Raw genomic sequence first — 24,654 nt, 5'->3', positions numbered from 1 at the left:
GCCTTGGGTATACCATTCATACAGTTTTTTTGAAAAGCTTGGCCCAGGTCATGTAACGCTTTATAAGCGATAGAGAGTGTTTTTAAGGTGATTCTCTGTGTTCTGGGGAGCCATTACAGTTTCTTAATTGATTTGGACACCAAGTGATATTTTGGAATCTTCGGTACAAGTCAGGCTGCAGAATTCTGCTGGGGTTGCAGTTTATTCAGTACGTATTGGTGTGTGTTGAGAAGTAGCCCATTACAATAATCTAACCTAGACTTTAGCAATGATGTGACAAGCGTTTTTTGAAGATTAGCTGGAATGGAGGGTAGAATCTACTTTATTTATCGTACAGTAACAAAGGCAGAAGAGGTCACTGCATTAGTATGATCTGTATAGCTCAGTCTGTCATCTATTAAAACACCCGGGTTGCAGGTGTTGCTGACTGGTGTGGGGAGTGAGCCCAGTTCCTCTGGCCACCAAGTCAGGGTCAAAAACTTTAAGCTTTCCAGAATTGAGTTTTAAACAATTCATATTCATCCATGTATTGACCGCCTGCATGCATTAATAGAATCTGGGTCCAATGCCACAGGCTTTGCTGGCCAGGGCTATGACAATTTGTGTGTTGTCTGCGTAGGATGTAAGCGAAAAGCTGAAGGATTTTATTAAATCAACCAGCGAAGTAATGTAAGCATTAAAAAGGGTCAGACTGAGCGAGGACCCCTGATAGACCCGGCAAGGTAGGGAAAAAACTGTTAAACAAGATCCCCCAGTCGAACTGACTACTTTCTGCCAAGGAGGAAGGAGTTTAGCAGATCCCACGCTGCTCCAGTAATCCTTATGTTAGCTAGGTGCTCCATCAGCAGTTCGTTATTAACGATATCAAAGGGCACTGATAGATCGAGCAGGATGAGAGCTGCCCTTCCTCCCTGGTCAAGCATCAGCCTAATCTCCTCTTAAGCTTTAATCAATGCTTTCTATATACTGACCCACTACAGAAGCCAAATTGGGTAGAGTAGAGGAGATTTTTGATTGGATGTGATCAACAAGTTGTCTGTCCATCAATTTTTTCTCATTCTTCGCTGGCAGAGGTAAGCAGGAGATAGGGCGGTAAGCATTGGGATCCAAAGGATCCAAGGTAGATTTTTTATTAGAGGAAGCACTGAGGCTTTCTTCCAATAGGAAGGGAAGGAGCAAGTCTTGAATATTAGTTGAAAAATGTCTGTTAGCTTAGAGGTGATAGTTTTAACTTCTCGCTTGGCAAACCTTGGGGTGCAGCGATCCTGTGGGGATCCAGATTTTATGGATCTGATCAATCTTGTAACTTCCTCTATGGAAAATGGGGCAAACTTGCTGAGAGTTTTAAGCTCAGCTAAAGACTCTGAGAAGGACATATTGCTGGATGATGGAGCGGCCATGGTTGAAAACCTATTGTAAAGTGCTTCGACTTTCTGTAGGAAGAAGTTGGTCAACTAGCTGCAGAAGGGTTGACTTTTGTTTGTAAGGTTAATGACTGTTTGGAACAGTTCATTTTGCAGAATTTTTTCCTGCTTCTACTTTTTTGGTAAAATAGGAAACTTTTTCCTTTATGACCGTGGCCTTGTAAGCTGCCAAACAGATGTTATACTTGGCCCTTTTTCTCTCATTGTTGTCTTTTCTCCATCTCTTTTCCCGTCTTCTACAACTTTGTTCATAGGCTCTGAGCTCTTCTGAGAACCAGGGAGCAGATACATTGTGCTTGAATAATTTGACCAGTGCCAGGGAGTTAGCAACCGGTTCTAGCTAATGGGTGTATTGAGAGACAGCTGTGTCTATGTCCTCAGAGTAATCAGGTACTGAGTCGTCTAGCATTTTGGGAAATAGGTCAGGTTGATTTTTATGGCAAACCCGGGAACACATCATACTCAGGTGGGCTTTGGCGACATGGCCAGTTTGACTGTGATTTATGTCGAAAAGATCGGTGCTATGATCTGTCCATACTAAAGGATGTATGCTTATATTACCTAGTGATGTAATGTTGGTAAAAATCCTTTCTAAGGTGTGTCCTGCCTGATGTGTGGGGCCGGCAACAACTTGAGAGAGACCAAGTCTGTAAGAGTGCTAATGTGTCCTTGTCTGTGAGCGGCTCTAGGTAGAAATTAATGTCACCTAGGACCATATAGTCAGTGGATAAAATGTTGGCCTCAAGAAGACTGCCAATCAATTGGGAAAAAGTAGGTCTAGGGCCAGGAGGGCGATATAGGACCACCTCTTTAAATGTCTGAGTTTTTGTTTCTTTGTTACAAAACATAAGTCCTTAGCAGTGAGGGGAGGGAGGAGGGTTGCAAGAGATGGCTACATCTTCTCCAAAAATTACTTCAATGCAACCTCCTCGCTTGAGCAGTCTGTCCCGCCTATAAATGACAAAACCTTCAGGCAAGGCTGCCGGATTATATGGATTGGATGAAGATTTGGCCCATGTTCCTGTGGAAAAAGCCAAAGAGGGTTTGTAAGTGTCCATGGAAAGTGAACATTTTTTGTTGTGTTTAACCAATGATCTAGCATTGATAAGAGCACAAGTCTGTTTGTTGTTGGGGGTAGCAGCCTCTGTGAGGAGGCTGGAAGGATTTTTAATTGCTATAGTAGCTGTGGTTAGTTTTCTAGAAAGCTCTGTCTTGGCCATGCCTAAATGTACGCTGCAGAGGTTGCAAGTATGGGTTATGTTAGCTACAGCAGGGAGAAGATCTAGCTTGGTGCAGTCCATGCTCTTACTAACCCTGGGCGAAGCTGGCGGAGCGGGACTACGCGGAGGTCCACGGAGTTGGGGGACAAACTCCTTGGAACTCCGCTCTGCTCTGCCACCCGCCTCCACCCCCTCTATTAAAAATTAATTAAAACTACATTAAAAGTAAAAGAAAAAAGACTTACGTTGACTGCGGCGTCCCCGGGCTACCTCCTCCTCTTCATCGCCGTCTCAGGGTGATCTGCGCTTTCGCGCGCGCATGTGCATTCCTTGCGCGTAATGCATTGGCTCGCGCGCATGCGCAGATTACCCTGAGACGGCGATGAAGAGGAGGACGGCAGCCCGGGGACGCCACAGTCAAGGTATGTCTTTATTTATTTACTTTTAATGTAGTTTTAATTAATTCTTAATAGGGGGGGTGGAGGCGGGGGCTGGTCAACTCCGTTCCGCTGCGGAGTGTGTGGAGATTTGCCTACTTAGCGTTCTCCGCGGAACGTGAAGTAGGCAAATCTCTGCACACTCCACGGGCGGAGCGGAGTTCTCCCCCCGTCCCTAGCTCTTACCCGAGTCTAATACTAGCAGCGCGTTGCACGTGTAGGAAACTTTTGATCATGGATATGCTCCAAAACATGCAGTGGGACTGATTCTCGGCCAAAGGCCAAGAGATAGCCGATTCAAATGGATAGGGCGAAGGTACAAGAAAGAGCTCCCTCCAGGTCTTGAGTGCAGTATTTTGGGGGTCCTCAAAAGTGTATAGGCAGAAGTCCTGAAAGTCTGGGAAGGTTTAGATGGCAAATCCAGACTCCCAATGGCTATGTAAACAATGCAGAAAGACAGTGCAGTATTTCCAGATGAACATTGACAGAAATCAATTTAGGTTGACTAACAAGGGGTTCAACAGTGGTGTTCTGAATAATTTTAATTCAAGACAGAAAATGCTTAGTTGAGCAAAGAGGTGTGGCATAGTACAAACATGAAGATTTCATTGATTGGGCAATGTGCTCTTTCCCTCGGAAGGGAGGAAGAGAGGAATTGGTTTAAGGCTTTTTTAAGATGATGAAACAAGTTGCAGATTTTCAACTGTGCTCACAGGGCGAGGGATCGGTCCAGGAACCTAGGGCCACCACATACAGTGGTGTAGCAAAACTCAAGGGGGCTTCCCTGCAAAGTACACGGTGGGGCCCCTGTTAGGAGTCAGTCAGGAGTTCCCAGGCCAGTGTGGATGGGGGCCCCATGAGCTCAGGTTTCCACTGCAATGCGGGGGCCTATCTTACGACCCTGACCACATAGAGAACCAAGCTCAAGGGTGGTGGCCTAGGATTAGAACCTCAGTTGCAATTGATACCTTTATCTATAAACCAATCGTTGCTGGTAGTAGGTGGGAGATTGTACAGCATGTAGCAATGTCTACAAATATAACAGAAGATAACAACATTGTAAGTTGACCATTGAGCACTATAATCAGATTCAACTGTGCCCCGTCCACTCAAGTCCTCATCACAAATCACTCAGAGCTGTATCCCTTTCTTGGGGTACCACTCCTGGCAATTCTGTGTGGCCTGCTGTTCAGGATCCAGGATTACAGGGCGTGGAAACACCGACCCCATTTTAACTCACAGAAGGTGGAACATTTCTATGGAAAAGGCCCATAATAGGGAACAACTGAGGTGTTTGACCTAATAGCTCCAGGTCCCACAGTGGCCTGCCACTCATGATGTACTGAAACTGGTTTAGAGAGCCCAGCCAGAATTATTCCCGGTATTTCCCCCCAACCATTTTGGGCCATCTCCTAATGAAGACGTTGGTCAATTCATTCCCACCCATTTGCGTCAGAAATAACGTTTGTTGCCATATTAGACAGTCAGACGTAATACAGCTGTAGCCCTTATAAAGTTATGTTATCAAGGGTGAAAAGAAATGTGCATATACAAAAACTCCACCAGCGCCTTAGCTCGGGTAATACATTTTTTTACTCGAGTGAAATCTCGCACAATTTCGCGAGTGCAAAATGTTGTTTGGTTTTTGACCACCAGAGACTGTTTTGAGCGAAAAGTATATTACAGGAACCGTAAAACCGAGGATGAGAGGGAAAAAAAGTCTCCTGCCAGTATCTTGTTAGACTTCTGAACATGAGTTATGCCCTTGTCTTCAGTTTCACAGGAGATACTGTCAAGTACACTTTACAAAATGTTACATAATTTCGTGTAATTCCCATAAAATATCACAAACAATTACCGATTTCGCCTTCCCTTAGGCACATTCCTTTTTACAGAGCTTACTCTTATGTCTGTAATAACATATTACGCTTAATACAAACATCTTTGCTGCTGCTTAGCGCCAGACACAATTTTTACTACAGGGCCCTTGGAGCCAGATTGCATGAAGTGCATCTGCATGACAGTTGCTGTGTGTTTTTAACCTGTGTTAGCTTGCGTGGAATGTTATATATTTGTAAGATGCGTCCTGTTTTACTTCATTCATTTTTTGGGCCAGTCATGCTGTTTTACCACAGCAGAAATCAATGTACACCAATATATATATATGTAAATATTGATTTTGCTGTCACAAAATACCACAAAACGTAAAGGGACAGCCCTGAAAACCACTTAAACATTCGTTAAATGTTGCTAAATAGCACAGTGGGTAAAAGAGTGAATTTTACAATCATTTTGGTGAAGGAGTTATCATTGTATTTCTTGAATCGCAGCCATTGGGTTTGCATTCAGCCCCCTCCAATTACAGTGCTCCTATTTTCAGTAAAGCTACTATTTAGTTGCACAAAACGAATAGCCCTGGGGCAGTTTCAAGGTAGGTAATGTCATGACACGCCAAATCAAACCACACATGGGACAGAAATAAACCCGGCGCATACTTCTGCCCCCTTCACTTCATTTTCCTGGTTGCTGGCAGAGTCTAAACTTTTCTGGCAAGCATTAAGAACAATCAAAAGAGATATTCAGATGCCTAGAAGGATTTCTGCACTGAAAACCATTTATGAACCCATGCCAGATTTCTTTCAAGGACTCTTTCTAAATTAGATTTGCGGTGGCGAGCATTAACGAAGAAATACACTGCTGTTTTCAGCCCTGGCCCTTCATGCTTCTCAACTCTTGCACCAGAGATTAAAGTGATACCACAGATAGTGCCAGACCATAATTCCATTCCTAAAAGTAAATTGCATTGATTATTTTCAGTTTTGAGCTGCCCATTTATGATGTCTGTTTTTGGAGCCTGTACTAGTAAGAATCCTGTTGTATTTTACATGCACTCTAAATGAGGAGAATAGTATACTCTTTGTGAAGGAAAGTAAACATAGGTGTTTTCTTTGATTTACTTTTGTGGCTACAGTGTATTGCTTGTGAATGTGCTCTTTGCTCATTGAATACAAAGGACTCATTGAAGTCAGCCATTTCGAACATGTAAGTCCTTTTGTGACCTTTTTTATGGCATTTGATAGGTATGTCAAGCAACTTTTCTGTCAAAGTGTATCTGGCTGCCAGAATGGATTCATAATATCTCGCTTGGCATCTTTATCTTCATAATGGCCTTGCTATATTGGGCAGCATTAATGGCCGCCGGATACCTCCATTGGAAACAAAGATCAAAATCACTACAGGAACTAACAGAGAATGTTCATACCAGACTGTTAGGAATTGGATAGCTGGCTGTCAGAGTATGAACCCTGTACTAAGCAGGAACCACAATCCTAGTCAGGGTAAGCTAGATACACACTAAAAGATAACCTGTGCTCACCCTCAGGTAGCTTGGCATAGAGCAGTCAGGCTGATATAAAGAGGCAATGTGTAAAGTATTTAGTGTTTGTGCAACACACACACAGAGTAACACTATGAAAACATCAGTATAGGACTCCACACATGTTTAGAAAAACAGATTTTTATATTCTCAACATAAAAAGACCAAAACGACAAAAATCCAATAAGTAAAAGTGGAGATATGAATTTTAATAGAGTACGTGTAAAAATAGCGCTTAGGAACAATACCTCTGGACCGGAGCAAAGTCAACAGTTCAAGCCAACCACGATGAAGCGCAGGCCAGGGACAAGAGCCACACAGGCCTGGTGAACAGAGTACCTTGATCCTAGTTGCAACAGCGATATGGGGGTGCAGACAAGCGATGTGTCGATGTCAGGTCCACAGTTGAGGTGATGCGTCGATTTTCTTCACGCAGTGGTGGCGATGTGTCGGGGTCCACGAAGCAAAGCAGCAGTTCGGAGTGCAATGGTTCTGAAGACAATGGGCCAGGTTAATCCACAATGAAGGGATGATGCATCGATCTTCATGCAGTGGCGGTGATGCGTTGGTTCCGAAGCAGTGGTTACGAATGTGATGCAGCAGTTTTGAGAGCGATGTGTCAGGTTCTACTCCCACAGCAGGGTCTATGTGCCCGGTGTCAGAGACCCAGTACTTATCCCCAAATGTGCCTTTGAAAGTGGGGGTGACTTCAAAGAAGGGTCCTTACTTTCCAGTCTTGGCTACAGACTATCAGTAGGGGGTAATCAGTAGGGGGTTATCATCCCTTTGTTTGGGAAACAGGACACTGCCTATTCAGGGTTAAGTGTCAGCTCCCTCCTCCCTTCCTGCTCAGGAGAGCCATCAGAATGCGGATGAGTATGCAGACACACCTAATCTTCCTGTGTTTTTGGCTATCTAGAGGGAATGCACAAAGTGTACCTGTCACCCACTGAAAACATGTATTGGAGACAGGCTGTAGGCACACAGAGCAGTAAGAGTAGAGAAATGCCCTGTTTCTAAAAGTGTATCAATGACTTTGGGCAGCCCAATATACCTTTGTGGGCTTGGATAATAAAGTCAAACAGGTAAAGTAGCCTACAAGGGAATCATTTTCAAAATATTTTTCTTAAAGCATTCCGTATATCTTCTATTAAGTGACAACATATGACACCACAAAATATTTAAATCAAGGCTTAAGTTATTCCTTCAGTAAATAAATTACAATAACCGAGTGTCTCTAAAATAATTTGATTTATATTCAGTAATGCGTGAAACAGGGGTTAAAAAATAAACAGTTTTCACATACATTGATAACAGAAATCAGAAATGAATTAAAAGTGGAAATATGCTAGTCATCAATGTATCAATACCCATCTCCACATAATTAGAAATTGATTCAATCCTAGGCATAGGAATTAAGACTTCAAGTATTTCAATTTAACAGTAACTAAAAGGAAGAATGGTTTATATATTGACATTTCGGTCTCCGTTGCAATGTGTCAGTGAGACCATTTTCAGGACATAAATGCATCTTTTGAGATTCCTCGCCCCCTCGATCAGTCGTTTAAAGGTTGGCACAGTATATGTCGAAAGGGTCTCTTCAAGGGTACACTGGTCAACTTAAATTCTAAAATAGATGACCTCACACTAAGGTATTAGATATTAGTTTGTCACATATTCTCTGCACTGTAGCTGCAGCATTTATCAAACAGTTCCGTTTAGTGGTCCACAAATGTTTGTGGAACGCTAAACAGAACTTTTCGAGAAATCCCTTCATAACCCCACACTCCTAGGTATATGTAAATGAGTGCCTTAACAGTGATCACGTAGCCATAGCATGTCAGCGATTGTTGGAAACTAGAGATTTGTTTTATGAAAACTGTACAACTATAGGACACAAAAACACTCAAGGATATTCAGGAGTGTAGCTTCAGGGGGTATTTGGGTGTTGCACCCCCCTAATAAATGTATTTTCTGGTATATAGTTGGGTACCGGTTCTTTCAGTTGAGTATGGGAAGGTGTCTGTTGGATTTCACTAAGAATGTTTACATGAACACAGACACAAATGCACACATTCTCTCTCTTTCTGTTTTGAAAGTCTTCAAAAATGTTGATTATTTTACAAAATATTGTGTTTTCTCTCACTTATCACCCCTACCAATCTGCATTCATCTCCCTTTAGACTGCCCCTTTACCCCTACTTGTCATATTATATATTTCAACATTATCTGAAGCTCACCCCCCACTTACTTGCCAAGCTAAGCCCCTAAGGATATTCATATTTACTCCATAAATTTGTCATTGACGGAGATGCAATATTAGTATATTAAATTGCTCAGAAGAGTTTTCCAGGCAGACTATGAATTGCAGCATTTCAGGCTTCAAGTTACTAACGTTTTTGCAGTTGTGAAGTCTGTGAATCAGTCCAGTAAAAGCAATATATGAAACCCCTTTTAGGGCTTAGGAAAGTCTTTCTAACTAGTAAAATTGGTTCCACTACCTTTCCCAAATTGTTGTCAGGAGGGGGGTGAAAGAAGCATTCTGATCCTCTTTGTAAGTAGCAAATATATATATATATATTTTTACCTCGGTTGCTGTGGCAAGCCATTGAAAAGTTACCAACTATCAGCTTGGGAGTCATGCCGCATGGGCCCAGGGGAAGAAGGCAATGGCCCAGGGGTCTACAGCATGCTCATTGCTAAAGGCTAAGCATTTTTTTGTTAAATACAGGGACGATGGTCTGCTGTCCCATGCAAGCCACCATCCGTACCTTTGCAGCATTCACAGAAAGGATTGCAAAATGTGATATGCCTAAATAATATACATTACGTGGGTCGCTTTGTGACCCTCTGTGGATGGACAATTTATGACATGGCCTTCTAGTACATTTGTTGCATTGCCAATTTCATCACTGTTCACAAACCAATGGGTGTCCATTAGGTCCTTCTTTATTTAGGGATTTTTTTTAAAAGTGCTGTGTGTCACCTTTCGGTTACTTTGGAATTCAAACATGTCAGAATTCGAGCAAGGTTCAGAATGATATCATTCGGAAGGGATCACACAACTCTTAGAGTGAGACCACAGAATATGTAGGTAACAAGACTGGCCAGAGACCACTTTTACCATATGCACTTGCACATAACCAAACAACTGTCCGGATGGTGTCTTGAAATGTACGTAAAACTGGGTATTGATAGTTAAGACACTGTACTAGACTACTACTACATCTATGAAGTCATTTCCAGTTTTAAGATCAGTTTCCATAGCAATCAACACAGCCAGAGCATCTGAGCCTGTTGCATTCACGCAGAAGCTGCCTGGCAACTTTCCATTGGGATCTAAGACTTTCTGCTGCTGACAACCTCGGCACTCAATTATCCATCCCCTAACCTTTCTTTTTCTGTAAATTAATTCAAAAACTGACAAGCATCATACACCGAGCATATTTAAATACTCATACTAGTTAATATGGTCTGAATGTGAGCAGTGGTTTAGGACGGCATGACGATTAGGTCATATTGTTGATAATTTTGATTCATGAGATTTTTTTAAGGTCTTTAGAATGGAAATAGCCCTGAGCTCTAAAGAAAGACATTTCTCTGAAGATGGTCAAGTGGAAGTGGAACTGGTCCTCAAAGGTTAACAGCAAGTTAAGAACGGCAGTCTAAGACCTGCTTTGAAGACTACAGTAAATATGTTAAACATGGCTCTGTTGCTGGCAGAGAGCAAACTAATTTTTAATGGAGAGAGACAGTTCAGTTTATATTGTAGCAGTGTGAAGAATACTTCAATGCTTTGAAATTGATAACTGTGTAGTGGAGGAGTCTTACGAGCAAACTAACACAAAAGTCCAGCTTTCTCAAAACTATTGCATTTCTGAGTTTTCTTCTGGTAACAAAATGAATATAAATTGAGAAGCTGATAAGAAGCAGGTGTCACCTTGGAGGAGATAAAGGAATCATATCTATAGGGAATCAGAAAGTACTAGTAGGTTTCTGTCTGGCAGGGAATGCACAGGGTGTTCAGACTAAAGGAAATGAAAGAGGATGGGAATGGGAGGTCTGAGAAAACATTGAATCTCATTCAGACATGTCATTTCAGTCTTAGAGACCCTGAAGAGGTAGGCCTGTTGGGCCATCCAATGAGGAGTGCTATGTGTCTGTTAGAGTTTGGAGTTTGTATTCGAGGGACAAGAGAAGAAAAAGAGAAGATTTGGATTTCAACTAGGTATAAGCAATAGGAACGTTGAAGGTGGATATAATCACATGCAAAGAGGAGGTAAGGAAAGAGAAGGAAAAGGGACAAAGGGCAGAGCTGTAGCAGATGCCCAACTGTAGAAAGGTGGGCATGGACTGCTTGGAGTAACAAGAAACTGAGAAAAAATTATTTTGAGTGAGAGTTGAGCTAGGAGGTGAACTACTCAGAAACAGGCTCTGCAATATCAAAGGAGGCAAGTATATTTAGCAGTATTCAGTATTTTACAGTATTGAATGCAGCTGAAAGGTCAAATAAGGTGAAAATAAATGACATTTAGTTGGGATGAGCTGAGGTGATGCATTTGGAGACTTTCCTGTGGATTGTCTGTTTACATGCCCAATCAGAGCAGTTTCGTCAATCGATGGAGGATAAGCAGTTTGTTGAGCAATAGGCATGCAAGGGTTTTAGAAAAGAAAGGTAGTAAAGAAATGTGTTTTACATAGACAGAGATAAGGGGGCTCACACATTTTGTCAAAGAAGTAATTTTGCCTCTTTGGCAAATCTCACAACCTACCTCGAACTTCACCATCTTCTAGACAAGACTCAAACAGGATTCAGAAAGAACCACAGCACCGAAACAGCACTTACCGTGGCCACCAATGACATTCAGTTCATCCTGGACCAAGGAGAACCAGCGGCCCTAATTCTATTCAACCTCTCTCTGGCCTTTGACACTGTCTCTCACAACACCCTAATCAGAAGACTCCACAAGATTGGCATACAAAGATCCACTCTCAAATGGATCTGTTCCTTCCTCGCAGGGTCAGGGTGCCAGCCTTCACACCAGAGACCAAGAAATTGATATGCGGAGTTCCGCAGGGATCGTCCCTCAGCCTCACCCGAACCCAACATATGCATGACACCACTTACCAACATCATCCGATCAGAAGGCCTCACTGTCATCTCCTACACCGATGACACCTATCTCATCCTCTGCCTGATGGACAAAACAACCACTGCCCGAACCAACTTCACCAACTGCAGGACCATGGTAACAACTGGATATGAACCAACTACCTGCAATTCAACTCCAGCAAGATAGGAGTACTGTTTTTCAGCAACAGACCTCCCTTTCATGTGGCCATTGGAGCCAGGACCAACACCCACAGACCACACAAGAAATGTAGGGATCATCCTAGACGACAAGCTCAAAATGACAGCTCAAGTCAACTCATTGTGTACTTCTTGATTCCACATCTTACGCACAATGCGAAAAATCTTCCGATGGTTGCCTTAGAACACCAGGCAGACTTTCACGCAAGCACTCATCACCAGCAGGCTGGACTACAGCAACAGTGTCTACGTTGGAATCTCCAAACAGACTCCAGACTATCCATAACACTGCTGGACGACTCATACTCAATCTCCCACGCTGAACCCACATCACACCTCATGAAGGATTACTAGTTCTCCATGCACAAGCACAGCCAAGTCAGACTTCTCGCACACACATGCAAAGCCCTAGACAGCACTGGACCAGAATACCTGGACATCTGCATACACTTTCACCAACCCACCAGACACCTATGTTTTGCCTCACTCTCACACATTTTCCACATCCTCAAAAGCAGAAGTCGAGGTCATCATTCTCTTACATTGCACCCAAGACATGAAGCGGTCTCCCTCAACACATCAAAGCCGCCTCCTCACTTCATGAGCTCCTCAAAAAGCTGAAGACCTGGCTCTTCTTAGAAGCACCTTGGAAACCACAAACCTACACACCTGCCCACGCACCTGGATACCCTCTGGAGTGATTAGTGCCCTATACAAATCAATATAACATAACATACAAAATGCCTTGGCAGTACAGCTATATCATCCTGCTACTTCCTCAAGTGTGCGGTGTTGTTGGACCCTTTCCCACACATACAGCTCCCCACACACCTCATTGTTCAATCCTCCCTGTTAGCCTCAACCCAGCACCCTCCCATTCTCTTCTGTAAACCCTCACACTTGATGCTTTATCCTCACCCCATCATGCTGTTTTTCTACTGAGCTAACTACTGTAAACCCTTCATTGCAGAACTCCCTAGCTTTGTAGCTAGGTTTGTGCAATGAAGGTCAAACACATGGAGCACTTAATTTGTAAAATAATAAGTGCTGTAAGTGCCAGGCCCAAAGTTGTGCTCAGAAGCATGTAGCCAGCACTATTTTTTTACCACTGTTTTCCCATTTATCTTTCCCTCGTTCTTTCCCTCTTTTGTGTTTTTCTCAGTCTTGCTGTAGGTTAAAGTCTGATGAGGAAAATAAAGTGGTGGTCCTCACAAATTAGTGCTGGTGGGTCCAAACTGCAACCACCAGTTCAAATGATGCACTGCATACATACATGCTAAGGACATAATACAAATTTAGATCTTAGAGGGCCACCAAATATGTGACCCACGGGTCTATAGATGGAATGTAATTCATATTAAGGGTCAATGGATCTGAATATGGCTTTGCTCAAGACTATGAACACAATAAAATCAAGTATATCTGGAGGGTCAGGGTATAAACCTGGAGGGATTTTGTAGCAATACTACTGAAACATCTGCCCAGAACATCTTTAGGGCCATGTTCAGAAAATACCTCTGAAGTCTGGATATAGCCGTCATTGTGTGAAGGCTCTAAATCAACATGTAACCATTTCAAATCCTACATTCTAGGCAGATCCAAGAAGCCGGTATCCAAGAGAAGGCCCTCGACTGGACCACATCCTTCCTCTCCGGAAAATCACAGAGCGTCCGCCTCCCACCCTTCCGATCCGAGGCCACCGACATCTTCTGCGACGTTCCCCAGGGCTCCTCCCTCAGCCCAACGCTGTTCAACATCTACATGGCCCCCCTCGCACAAGTGGCCTGCCACCACAACCTCAACATCATCTCCTACGCCGACGACACTCAGCTCATCCTCTACCTCAACAAGGACCCACGCACCACCAAAATCAACATCCACGACGGAATGAAGGCCATCGCCGACTGGATGAGGAGCAGCCGGCTGAAACTGAACTCAGACAAGACAGAGGTCCTCAGCCTCGGACCCAACCCCTCGGCCTGGGACAACTCCTGGTGGCCGACCACTCTCGGAACAGCACCGACACCCACCGACCACGCACACAATCTAGGATTCATCCTCGACTCCTCCCTCTCCATGTCCAAACAGGTCAACGCCGTCTCCTCCTCCTGCTACAACACTCTCCGCACGCTTCGCAGGATCTACAAGTGGATCCTGACAGAAACAAGAAGAACGGTGACACAGGCCCTCGTCAGCAGCAGGCTGGACTACGGCAACGCGCTCTACACCGGAATCCCAGCCAAACACCTACGACGACTACAGCACATCCAAAATGCCTCGACTGATCGTCAACGTCCCCCACCGCAGCCACATCACCCCCCACCTGACAAACCTACACTGGCTCCGCGTCGACAAGAGGATCACCTTCAAACTCCTCACCCACGCACACAAAGCACTCCACAACACCGGACCAGCCTACCTGAACAGCAGACTCAGCTTCCACACCCCCACCCGCCAGCTCCGCTCCGCCAGCCTCGCTTTCGCCGCCGTCCCCCGCATCCAACGAACAACCTCCGGCGGCAGATCCTTCTCCTACCTCGCCGCCAAGACCTGGAACACCCTACATACCCACCTACGGCAGACCGAAGACCTACTCGCCTTCAGAAGACTACTCAAGACCTGGCTCTTCGAGCAGTAGCGAACCCCCCCTCTCAGCGCCCTGAGACCCTCACGGGTGAGTAGCGTGCTTTAGAAATACCATGATTGATTGTGAAACAATAAAAAATATTACGTTTTTGGGACACTCTTACCTTTTCCGCTTCTTGTGCTCCTGAGTACATTTTAGGTCTAGGGAAAGAGCAGGCATTTGAAAGTCAGCACCTACACTAGACTCTAACGGATTTGTAGCACCAAGAAGGGCTTTGCGGCTATTTGCCCATTAGATTAACTGTTATGTCTAACAATACTGCAAAATGACTGCACTAAAAACTGGCCTTGCATTCCTTTCAAGAGAGTGCTTGGCACTCCTAACTGCCAGCTGTACAGTGGATCAGTAGAAAGAGTCAACTAAAATATTTGATACATTTAACCACATGCAACGTAGTCATTCACCAATTACATCTTAAACGGCAGGTATATTTATAGCAAGTGCACCATTCAACACTAGGGTGCAACTAGTCATAGCATTCAGGGTTTTAGCCTGGTAACCTTGCATTTATGTTTACAAGTTGTTACTTGGATGTGGTAATAAGAGGTGTGGTGTGTGTGTGTGCGTGTGTGTGTGTGTGTGTGTGTGTGTGTGTGGTATATGTTTTCATGCACCAGTATGTCTGTATATGTTAGTGTGTGGTGGGGTTCTGCTGATAAGTGTATTGATTTTATAGCTGAATAGATGATAGCAAACAAATGCTATATCTGTGACCTCTGGTCTCTTTATCTGACAAATGGGTTTATTTTCCAGTGTTTCTGCCTGAATAGTTAGCAGTTTAGGTGGGGTTTGAGGCTCTTCGGGAAGGTAGAGATGTCTGGCAAAACCATGTCTCTCCCTTTTGCTTTCGGAGTTCCATCGAGGATGTGTAATCAGAGAGTGATGCCAGTGTCTTGTTATAATCACTAATAAGTATTCGATGTTTGAGTAGATGGACGTAGATGGCCACTGTAGGTCTATTTAACTGTGCCTATTATTGAGGAACCAGGAATCATTGTGAGATTATCGTTTTCAAGCAATGTATGTAACATATGGAAGTGGACATTAACAAATCATACAATTTGATTAAGTGGGTGTCAAAACTCCTTACATCCAACAGTGTCAAAAATCTATATGCACCAAACAACTGTGGGTGAGGGTTCATTATAATGTGAACAAGCGCTATTTGTAAGACTTATGTAATGGGTAATGATGCATTTACAATGTCAGACATCTGCTTAAACAAGTCAGTAAAAAGATGGTGTGGATAATTCAGAATTTTGAAATGTGCTGAAATCAGTTGGCAGATTTATCAACACTTAGCACTGGTGCGCAGTCACACACAGTGAGGCAAACCAGTGCAAATAACTGCTATAGCATTTATTGTTCAGCACAAACCTTTATTTGCTCTGGAACGTAGCCTTAAAGCAATGCAAATGTTCATGTTTATTTTTTATTTTAAATAGCTGTATTTAGGAGGTATCCCATGGGTGGTACATTGATTTTTCCATGCTACCACCAAAGATTTTTGCCTCAAATTGTATCTACTAACAATGGTAGACAGGGCTTTATGCCAAGAAGTAATGCCCCCTTAAGGCAGACATACATTTTGAGACGTTTCCCCACTTTGCATGTATGCTGCACTGTACAGCACTCTACAATGTTGGTAGAGGGTGTGGCATAATGGGCAGGGCTGCTGACTTTGGGACTGACTTCCTGGGCACATCACTTAATCTCCCTATGTTTAAGATAAATAATGTGGCCTTATGTAATCTGACTAGTGCTCCCATGCCCATAGACCAGCTATATAAAAAAAATTCAACAAATGTTGGTGCTAGCAGAGAAATCTGCAGGCATGTTCCGCTGGAGCAGTATCAAAGGACTTCTCTTTTGAAGAGGTTTCTAAACTAGTTGACATCATACATTTCATCGCTCATCCCATCAGGTCTGCTGGAGGGGTGCTCTATGGAGCCATGCACTGTTACTCAAATTCCCCAAAATAGAACAATTGAACAAATAAATCATAGGGAAGAGGCGCGTTCCTGAATTGTGTGCACTCTCCACCACCAGAACCCAAAAATATCAAAACATAATTATCAAAATGGCACGGTTCTTCCCTACACAAACTACAACTAGGCAGTGTATTATTTATTCAATGTTTTCTATAGCGCGAACAGGACCCAAAAACATGGGTGTCAGAGCGCTTTACAGTTCAACCGCATTCAATTTCAGATGATATCCTGCTCTTAACACCTACTACAGGGGATAGGTAACTTATAACAGTGGCATATTCTAAAACTTACAATAGCACACAATTAATAATACTAGACATACATAATCCAATTCACTACACACTTAATTTCAAAACAAAACAAAACAACTACTGAAAATTACTAGGAGTCCACAATGGTTGTAGTATTGCATGACAAGTCCAGAACGACAGTGGATTGGTCAAGGTACCTGACCATAGACCTCATCGCTATTGATGGGCGCAGGGCCTTAAAGATTCAAACCGTGCAGCTTGTAGACAGTAGAGCCCAATCAATGGAGGCAAACTGGCTTGCAAAGACCCACCTTTACATAGATCTATGAATAAGTAGGCCCCTGCTCCTGCTAACCATTGCCTACTTGAACGACTGGATGTATTAGATCAAAGGATTGTCAGTAGGGCTCGTACATGGCCCTAGAGTTGACTACTGAATTGAGGACTTTTAGGTGTGGAGTGATATGATTGAATGTTTTGGAGCCCGTTATAAGTCTTGCTACAGCATTGAGACAAGCTTTTAGGGGAGCTGTTTAAATCTTAGGAAGACCAGATAAAGTTGACAAACCATAGTCAATTCTAGAAATGACCAGCACCAGGACTGCCGTATTCAGGTCCTCTGTGTCAATAAACAGCTTCAGTTTTCTAAGTTAGCTCAGATGGAAGTGGCCATTTTGTTGATGTGGGTATGCATATTTAACTCCCTATCCAGCGTGATTCCTAGAGACTTAGTTGAATCTTCTAGAATCGGGGAGCCGTTTAGCGCAGTGATCATCTTGGTCTATTCCTTAATGTTAGTAGCATGTTTAGGAAGGGGAGTTCAAAGGAATTCTGTTTTCTGCGGGTTAAGCTTGAGATGATTGCCAGATAGCCATTGAATGGTCTCCTGTAGTGCTTGGTTCAGTATGTTGATTTCTTCCAATGATGTAATCTTCATATACAGCTGAGTATCTTCTGCATACATGTGGAAGGAAATGTTAGCCTGTTGTAGTACTTCTGTTAATGGTTCGATGTACAGATTGAAAAGGGAAGGTGATAGAGTTCATCCTTTTGGAACTCCAATTCGAATCGGTGATGGCGGGGATGTAAATTAAAAAAATCCAGTACTTGTATAGCGCACAAATCACACCCGAAGGGGAAGATTAAGCGAGCTATTGCCCAGAGTCGCATGATGCTGGGCAGACCCCTGCCGCCGAGGATCGAACCGTGATCCCCAGTGTCTAGCATCAGTCGCCCTCGCTGCTGCGCCACACCTCTCCTAGGATAGCTTGTGGTTCATCAGGAATCTCTGCAATCTGTTCTCTAAGAAGGATTAGAACCATTTTAAGACTGTTCCCTATAAGCTCCTCCTGTTTTCCAGTCGGTCTAAAAGTTTGGCATGATTTACGGTGCCAAATGCTGATGATAGGTCTAGAAGGAAAATGAAACAAGTTTTGTTATGGTCAAGAGCAAGTAGAGCGTAATCTTCTATGTGTAGAATAGCTGTTTCCGTACTATGATCTGGTCTGAACCGTGATTGGCAATCGTTTAGTAACTTAGATTCAGTAATGTGTTGGCCCAGTTGTTGTTGAGCATTTTTTTTCTAGGACTTTGGCTAGTACGGGAATGTTTGTTACTGGCCGAAATTTGTTAGGATCTGAAGGGTTCTCAGTAGGTTTTTTCAATAGAGGTATGACCTGGCTAAGTTTTAGACATTCCGGAGAGGATCCTTGGACTAGCCAAGCATTGATTATCTTATTCCAAAGTAGGATGACCTTGTGATTGATTGAAGGCCAACATTTTGTGAGAAGAGGTTCAATATAATGGTTGTTCGGTTTCAAAGATTGTATAGTTTTGGCGATGTCATTCTGGTCGTATTGTTTGAATAGTGACCAATGTGCATTATTTTTAGACATTGTATGTGCAGGTTGTGCTGGATGCTCCTCTAGTGTACTCCTTAGATTCAAGGCTTTGTCAACGCTATTCATGAGTTCTCTTTCAGTGAGCTGGCTTAAGCTGTAAAGAATGATGAAAAATCAATTCCGATTTATGTGTTAGGAGGGAGGATTTGGCCAACTTGTTAGATTGATCTTTAGCAGTTCGAAGAGCTTTCCCTGTCTGTTCTTTGCATTATCCAATTCACTTCTAAAAAATTATTTTTTAGCAAAAGTACGCATTTATTGTAGGCTTTCCTGGTCTTCCTTAACTGTTTTAGATGGGGGGATGATGGGTGCTGTCTCCAATTCCGTTCTGTTAAACTGAGTATCCGTCTTTCTTCGTTGAGAGAGCCATTGAACCATGGTTTTTTATCCTTGACCTGTATTCTTTCAAGTTTTAGAGGGGCTATAGTATCAATTATTTTAGACATGGTAAGATTGTAATGATCCGTATGATCGCTGACGTCCTCCAGTTCAGAAGGAGGTAGAAGTTCACTCTCGCAACGCGCTGACAGACTCTCCATGTTCAAGCCCTTAGTGTCTCTAACCCACTGCTTGGGTGTGACTAATTTAGATGCTGTTTTCTTCTTTCTGGTAGGTATTTGGAAAGTGATGATGTGGTGATCTGACCAGTCACAAGGAATAATTGAAATTGATTCAACCGTGTTTTCTTTGGAGATGATCCAGTCTAAAATCGAGCCTTTAGAGTGAGTTGGAAGGCACAAGCTTGCACTAGAGCGTGATCAGCTAGGAATTCTTTAAGAATAATGACCTGATTGTCGTTGAGGTCATTCCAATGAAGATTGAAGTCCACAAGGAAAATATCATTCGAGTGAAGATCTGAGGTTGCTGTAATAATTTTCATTTGCTGGTTTATGAAAATTAAATTTTTCCCTGGGGGGTGGTAGAACGTGTGTAGTTTGTAGACTTTATTGTCTGTAAATCTTAACGAGAGCTTGAGGTGTTCACAAGAATCCATGGGGCCTGAGAGAACTTTAGAGATGACTATGTCGGATCTGTGGCTACAGGCCACACCGCCACCCATTTTGTTTAGCCTGTCTAGTCTAATACTTGCGTATTTTGGGAACACAAGTAAGTCAAGGCATGGGAAAGAAGATTCTGAGAGCCACAATTACATTAGAATAGCCACTTCAAAGTCCTGGTTCAAGATTAGGTTGGCAATGTCAGCAGCATGCTTTACTGCTGAACGGCAAATAAGTAGCAGGGAGGAGATCCATTTTAGAGGCTTGTTTCGGTTAGTTTCATGCCCCACAGGGATTCACGTTATTTCTTTCAGGTTGCTGAGGTTTAGCTTTCTGCAATTAGATTGTGTTATTCTGTTTACTTTAATTGGGACAACTGTAATTTTCTGATCAATTATCTTAGCTGTAAGAATGGATGTCACCTCCTAAGAAAGTAGTAAGGATTGTGTTTCAGTGTCTGTCAGGTATCTTAGGAAATTATGGGGTCGATAAATCCTATCAGACAGAGGCAGACGGGTAGTATTATAATTATTAATGTGGAGTATGTGAACTGATTTTTGGATGTTGATAATTTTGGAGAAATAGCTTTTAGAGAGAATTAAAATATTCTTCATGTTCATAATGGCATTTTGCAAGTCCAAAGCTAACCTATCTGACTGGGAAATGAGACTTTCTAGCTCCTTGCTAGAAGGAGGAGAGAGATGATGCTTTGGTAGGATGGCCGCTGGCCTGTGGAACAGTATGCTGGCTGGTTCAAGTTCAGTGTGCTTGTGGACACCAATAGTTCCATCTAAAGTTTTTTCTTTAATCTGAGAGGCTAGCCTGAAATTATTAGTGGTATTGTTATTTATCCTCCTGAAATTCTGATCGATGGATGCTGCATCCGAGCGATCAGCTATTAATAAATTTGTGGGGTTATTTGCTACAGACATGTGAAGATTGGATGGCAAGCTAGAATTTAATTGGTTTGCTACTAGGGTATTGTTACTAACTGTTTTGCATATGCCCAATAATGATTTGGTGTCTATACGGCATGACCTTAAACTGTGACTTGTACTGTGGGTTGTTGGGTGCTGACAGGGAAGCTGACTCCCCTGATCAGATGTACTTTGGGTTGATGTATGCTGACTCTCCTGATTAGAACCACTTTCACTTTTAGCCAGTGCACTCCGTGGAGTGTGGGTGATAGTGTTAGGGGTGCCGCCATGCTGGTGAATTGAATGAAGGAAGTTATGAACATGATCTTTTAACCTGACAAAGTAGTCATCAAATAACTCAAAATCCGTGTTGGCCGCTTGAACGAGTACCATGCCATTTTTGTAGAATGTTATATTCAGTGTGGCCCTTACATTTTTTGAGGGTGGTATAAACAACTTAGTGCCATAGGGGATGTTTCTTGACTCCTTAATGTAAAGCTGTTTAGACACCGTAGTGCGCCATTTAGTCAGAGATCTAGTGAAGAAAATTAGGTTGTTACTGATTGCACCGTTTGTAGAGTTGAAGGAGGGATCTGAGATCAGTGTTTCAGGGTTTCTTCTGAGCAGGTTGTATTTAGAGGTTTTGGTTCCATTGCTAGAGCGCTTTGAAGGGTATACTATAGAGTAAGAATTGTTACCTACAGGTAACAGATTCAACCCTTTCATTGTGTAGTTATTATGAACAATTCCTGCTTTGAAGTTACCTCCGCTACCTTGTCTGAGATTTGTGTTCTAAGGCAGGTGATTAAAGCGTAGTTACTACTATGAGTGTGCAGCGCTGATTGTGATTATCGAAGACATTTATCAATGTCCTTAGAACTGAGAACGGCAGCCACTACGTTAGCATAATATCATGGCCGACTTATTACTTTTAAACAAACTTTCCTAATTTAATCGATGTTTGTACTGTTATGTGTTACCATTATTTATTCATTTGTTCCAGATTTTTTGGGTGGCGATATTCATTCGTAATTATTTAATCTGGTTATATAGTTATTTCTTCTGGTGCAGCTCTTCTTTCCTCTTTATTTAATTATTTATATATAAATGTATTAATTCTGATTCACCTTTAAAATCTTCGTAGACCTATTACAACTTCTCTTTCTATCCTGGGTTTGGTTATTATTTGTCCCTTATCAGTTTCGTTGGTACCAGTCCTCTTTCAGTTTCTCTCCCCCTACCTCCATTATACTTAGTCCTCTGTCTGTGTCTGTTGAGAGGGGGGCTAACTCCGACCTTAATTGTTAACTGGTCTTTCTTTTTAATTATTTAATTCTTGCTACTGAAAATGATATAAAACACTGAAAACAAAACGCACCAAATTGTCAGGTGTAGCGATCAGGACTGAGGCTTCTATAGCTTTATTGTCCCCAAATCGCACTGATCACCCTTTTGCCCTGCAACACCATAGGCCAAAACCAGAAACTTGTCATGTTTTCCAATGCTAGAGCAGCGACTCCTGCTCTCTCTGGATGACCCCTGTGCAGTGCAACACTGTGTCTCGCCTCACCTTGTATCGCGTTATTTCCGATCCGGACAAGAGCTGAGCAACAGCTTTACTTCCTGATCAGAGTGCGATCTGCCTTTGGTGCCAGGGAAGGGTCAATCCGCACCCTCGCCTACTCCAGGCTTCTATGGTGGAGGTGATGACGCTCGACCTCCCAAAGACAGGTTGGTGACCCAGGCCTATGCCCAGGGCAGTCCTCCACTCGTGGATCGCACCTCCTTTCACCCTCACCTCCTCCGCGATCCGGATGAAGCATCGCCGTTCCCGTCCATCCCAGTGACACCCAAGATGCCAATGACGAAGAGTAGCTTGTTCATCACCTAATCGTTGGTGTGGATGGATGAATGTGTGATTGGGCTTCATATGGATTTTCACTAAAAGCTATGCCCAGCAAAGAAGCTCCTTCCTCAAGCCCGTCTCCGACTCGCCACCATCTTGTAGGGGGAAAAGTCAGAGCACGCAACTCCTCCCCAAACTATTTGGTAATGGGTAGGCCCTCTCTGCAGACCTTACAGTCATACACTTTGTAGACTATTCCAAAATTGCAGCCTTGAATTTGGTGCTGACTGATCCCAAAATAGAAGCATCATTAGGATCCCTGAGTTAAACCACACTTTGGCCTACTGTAGGCCCAAATGAAAAAGAATCATTCAGGAAGCAATCCATTGCTGTCATTCACAAAGGATCCTAAAGAATGATGAGTAGACTGGGTCAAAGGTTCTAGTAAAATCCTAGGAAATCAATATTGTGGTTGCCATTTCTACCGGGTTGATCACTATGATGAATGAAAATCAAGTGGGTGCAAGGAAAGATAGAGATGCGGCTTCTGCTGCATAAATAGTTTGTGAAGATGGACTTGAGATTTTTATAATAGTGGTAGTGAGTTTGGTGGTTGAGTAATATTGGCTATCACTGCAACCCCTGTTTGATAGCAGTGATTTGTGCTACACATTTGTGCCCATTCTTAGACTGAGAACGTTTGTTGCTGGTTTCCATTTTGTTTCTTTAGAACTATTTGGACTATCTGGAGGACCTTTTTAGGTCCTAAAGGAAGCATGAAAACACTCTTTCTGCAAACATTTTGTCCATTTCCTGTTAGATCTAGTAACCTTCCTATTAGCAAAGTGGCATTACACCTAGTATCACATTCTAGGGTGGGTCAGCACGCACCGCAGGGCACTCTGGGTAAAAAGTCAGGTCAGTGGTTGGACCAGAGTTGTACAATGTTGAGTCTAGCACATGAACTCCTTACTTTTGTGGTTGTCACTTGTGATACAAGTGCATCTTACCACATTTGAGGCTTGGTAGGTTTTGAGTGTTATGGTTGAGCATTGTGGTAGTGCCAGAGGTCTAGCAGAAATCGATGAAGAGGAGCCACCCAATGACCACCAGATGTGCCACTAGGCATGACGGGTGCTTCAATTCTCTTCATATTGACAAAACAAATTGAATCGTTTTATCCCCAAATAGATATACCTGAAGCTGAAACTCAACCAATAAAAAGGACAGAACAACCTGGCAACAACCAGAGAAGTGCCATAATCTTGATTTTTGACAGATTTGGCACTCATCTATTGTACAGTCTACTAGGTCGGGGAACATCCTTTACAACGAAACTTTTACAACGCGGTACCGTTACCACGCAGGTTTTACAACGAAAGTCGTTACAACGACTTGTGCTGGAGGGCGCTGTAGGATAGGGAATAGGTTCATTTACTATCCAACACCTTCCCTACTATCCACGGGGACTGGAGTTGGAATAGTAAATTAAACTATTCCACTATCCGGCGCCCCCCAACGCAAGTCGTTTTAAAACCTGCGTGGTAAAGTTACGCGTGGTAAAAGCACGCGTTGTACCGTCATACATCCACTAGGTCTATTTGTACCGTCATACATCCACTAGGTCTATTTGTCAAGGGATTCGGTCCGGGTAGCAATAATAAACCTGGAATTCATGCTTTTGGAGGTTTATTTACCATCATTCTATGCCATAGACACTGGTGGGTAACATCCTCTTGGGAATCGGTTTTATGTATGGCATGTGGTCTTTTGGCTTCATCTTTAAAAATTGGGATTAAGGTTGTGAAATATGGCTCGTGCTGTGCAAATTAGCTGTTCTCCCGATACAAGTCCTGCAAAGAGGTCTCACATTTTTGCAACAGATATCCCACACCTTATACAGGACGAAGTGACCAAGCCTCTCATTTTATGCAATAATTAAGATTTATTATTTACTGTTTATATATATATATAGTTTTTGGTGGTTTGCACCTGCCCTGTTGATATACGGTTCATTTTTGTTTCTCATTCCTTCTATTGGCACAACATTGAAAATCCACCTCCGGAAAAGGCATGGTTTTTCTTGGCAGGCTCTGCAATCCAATTATTAGACAAGAGGTTGAGCTGTTTGTATACGGGGATAGGTTGGCAGTGAAGAAATAAGGTAAATGTTTTTATAATTATGAAATCACAATATTTAGATTTGTGTTGTGTCAGCTAACACTGGCAGCTAAAGACAGAAACGTCATTGTTATCTTACTTTTTAGCTCTTTCTATTACGAAACACAGAGTTGTTATTTACCTGACATTTTCTTTACAGGCCAAGGACATAGCA

This window comes from Lissotriton helveticus, chromosome 2_2, assembly GCF_964261635.1.
Source record: "Lissotriton helveticus chromosome 2_2, aLisHel1.1, whole genome shotgun sequence".
NCBI classification, from domain to species: Eukaryota; Metazoa; Chordata; class Amphibia; order Caudata; family Salamandridae; genus Lissotriton; species Lissotriton helveticus.
This window is presented reverse-complemented; position numbering follows the sequence as displayed.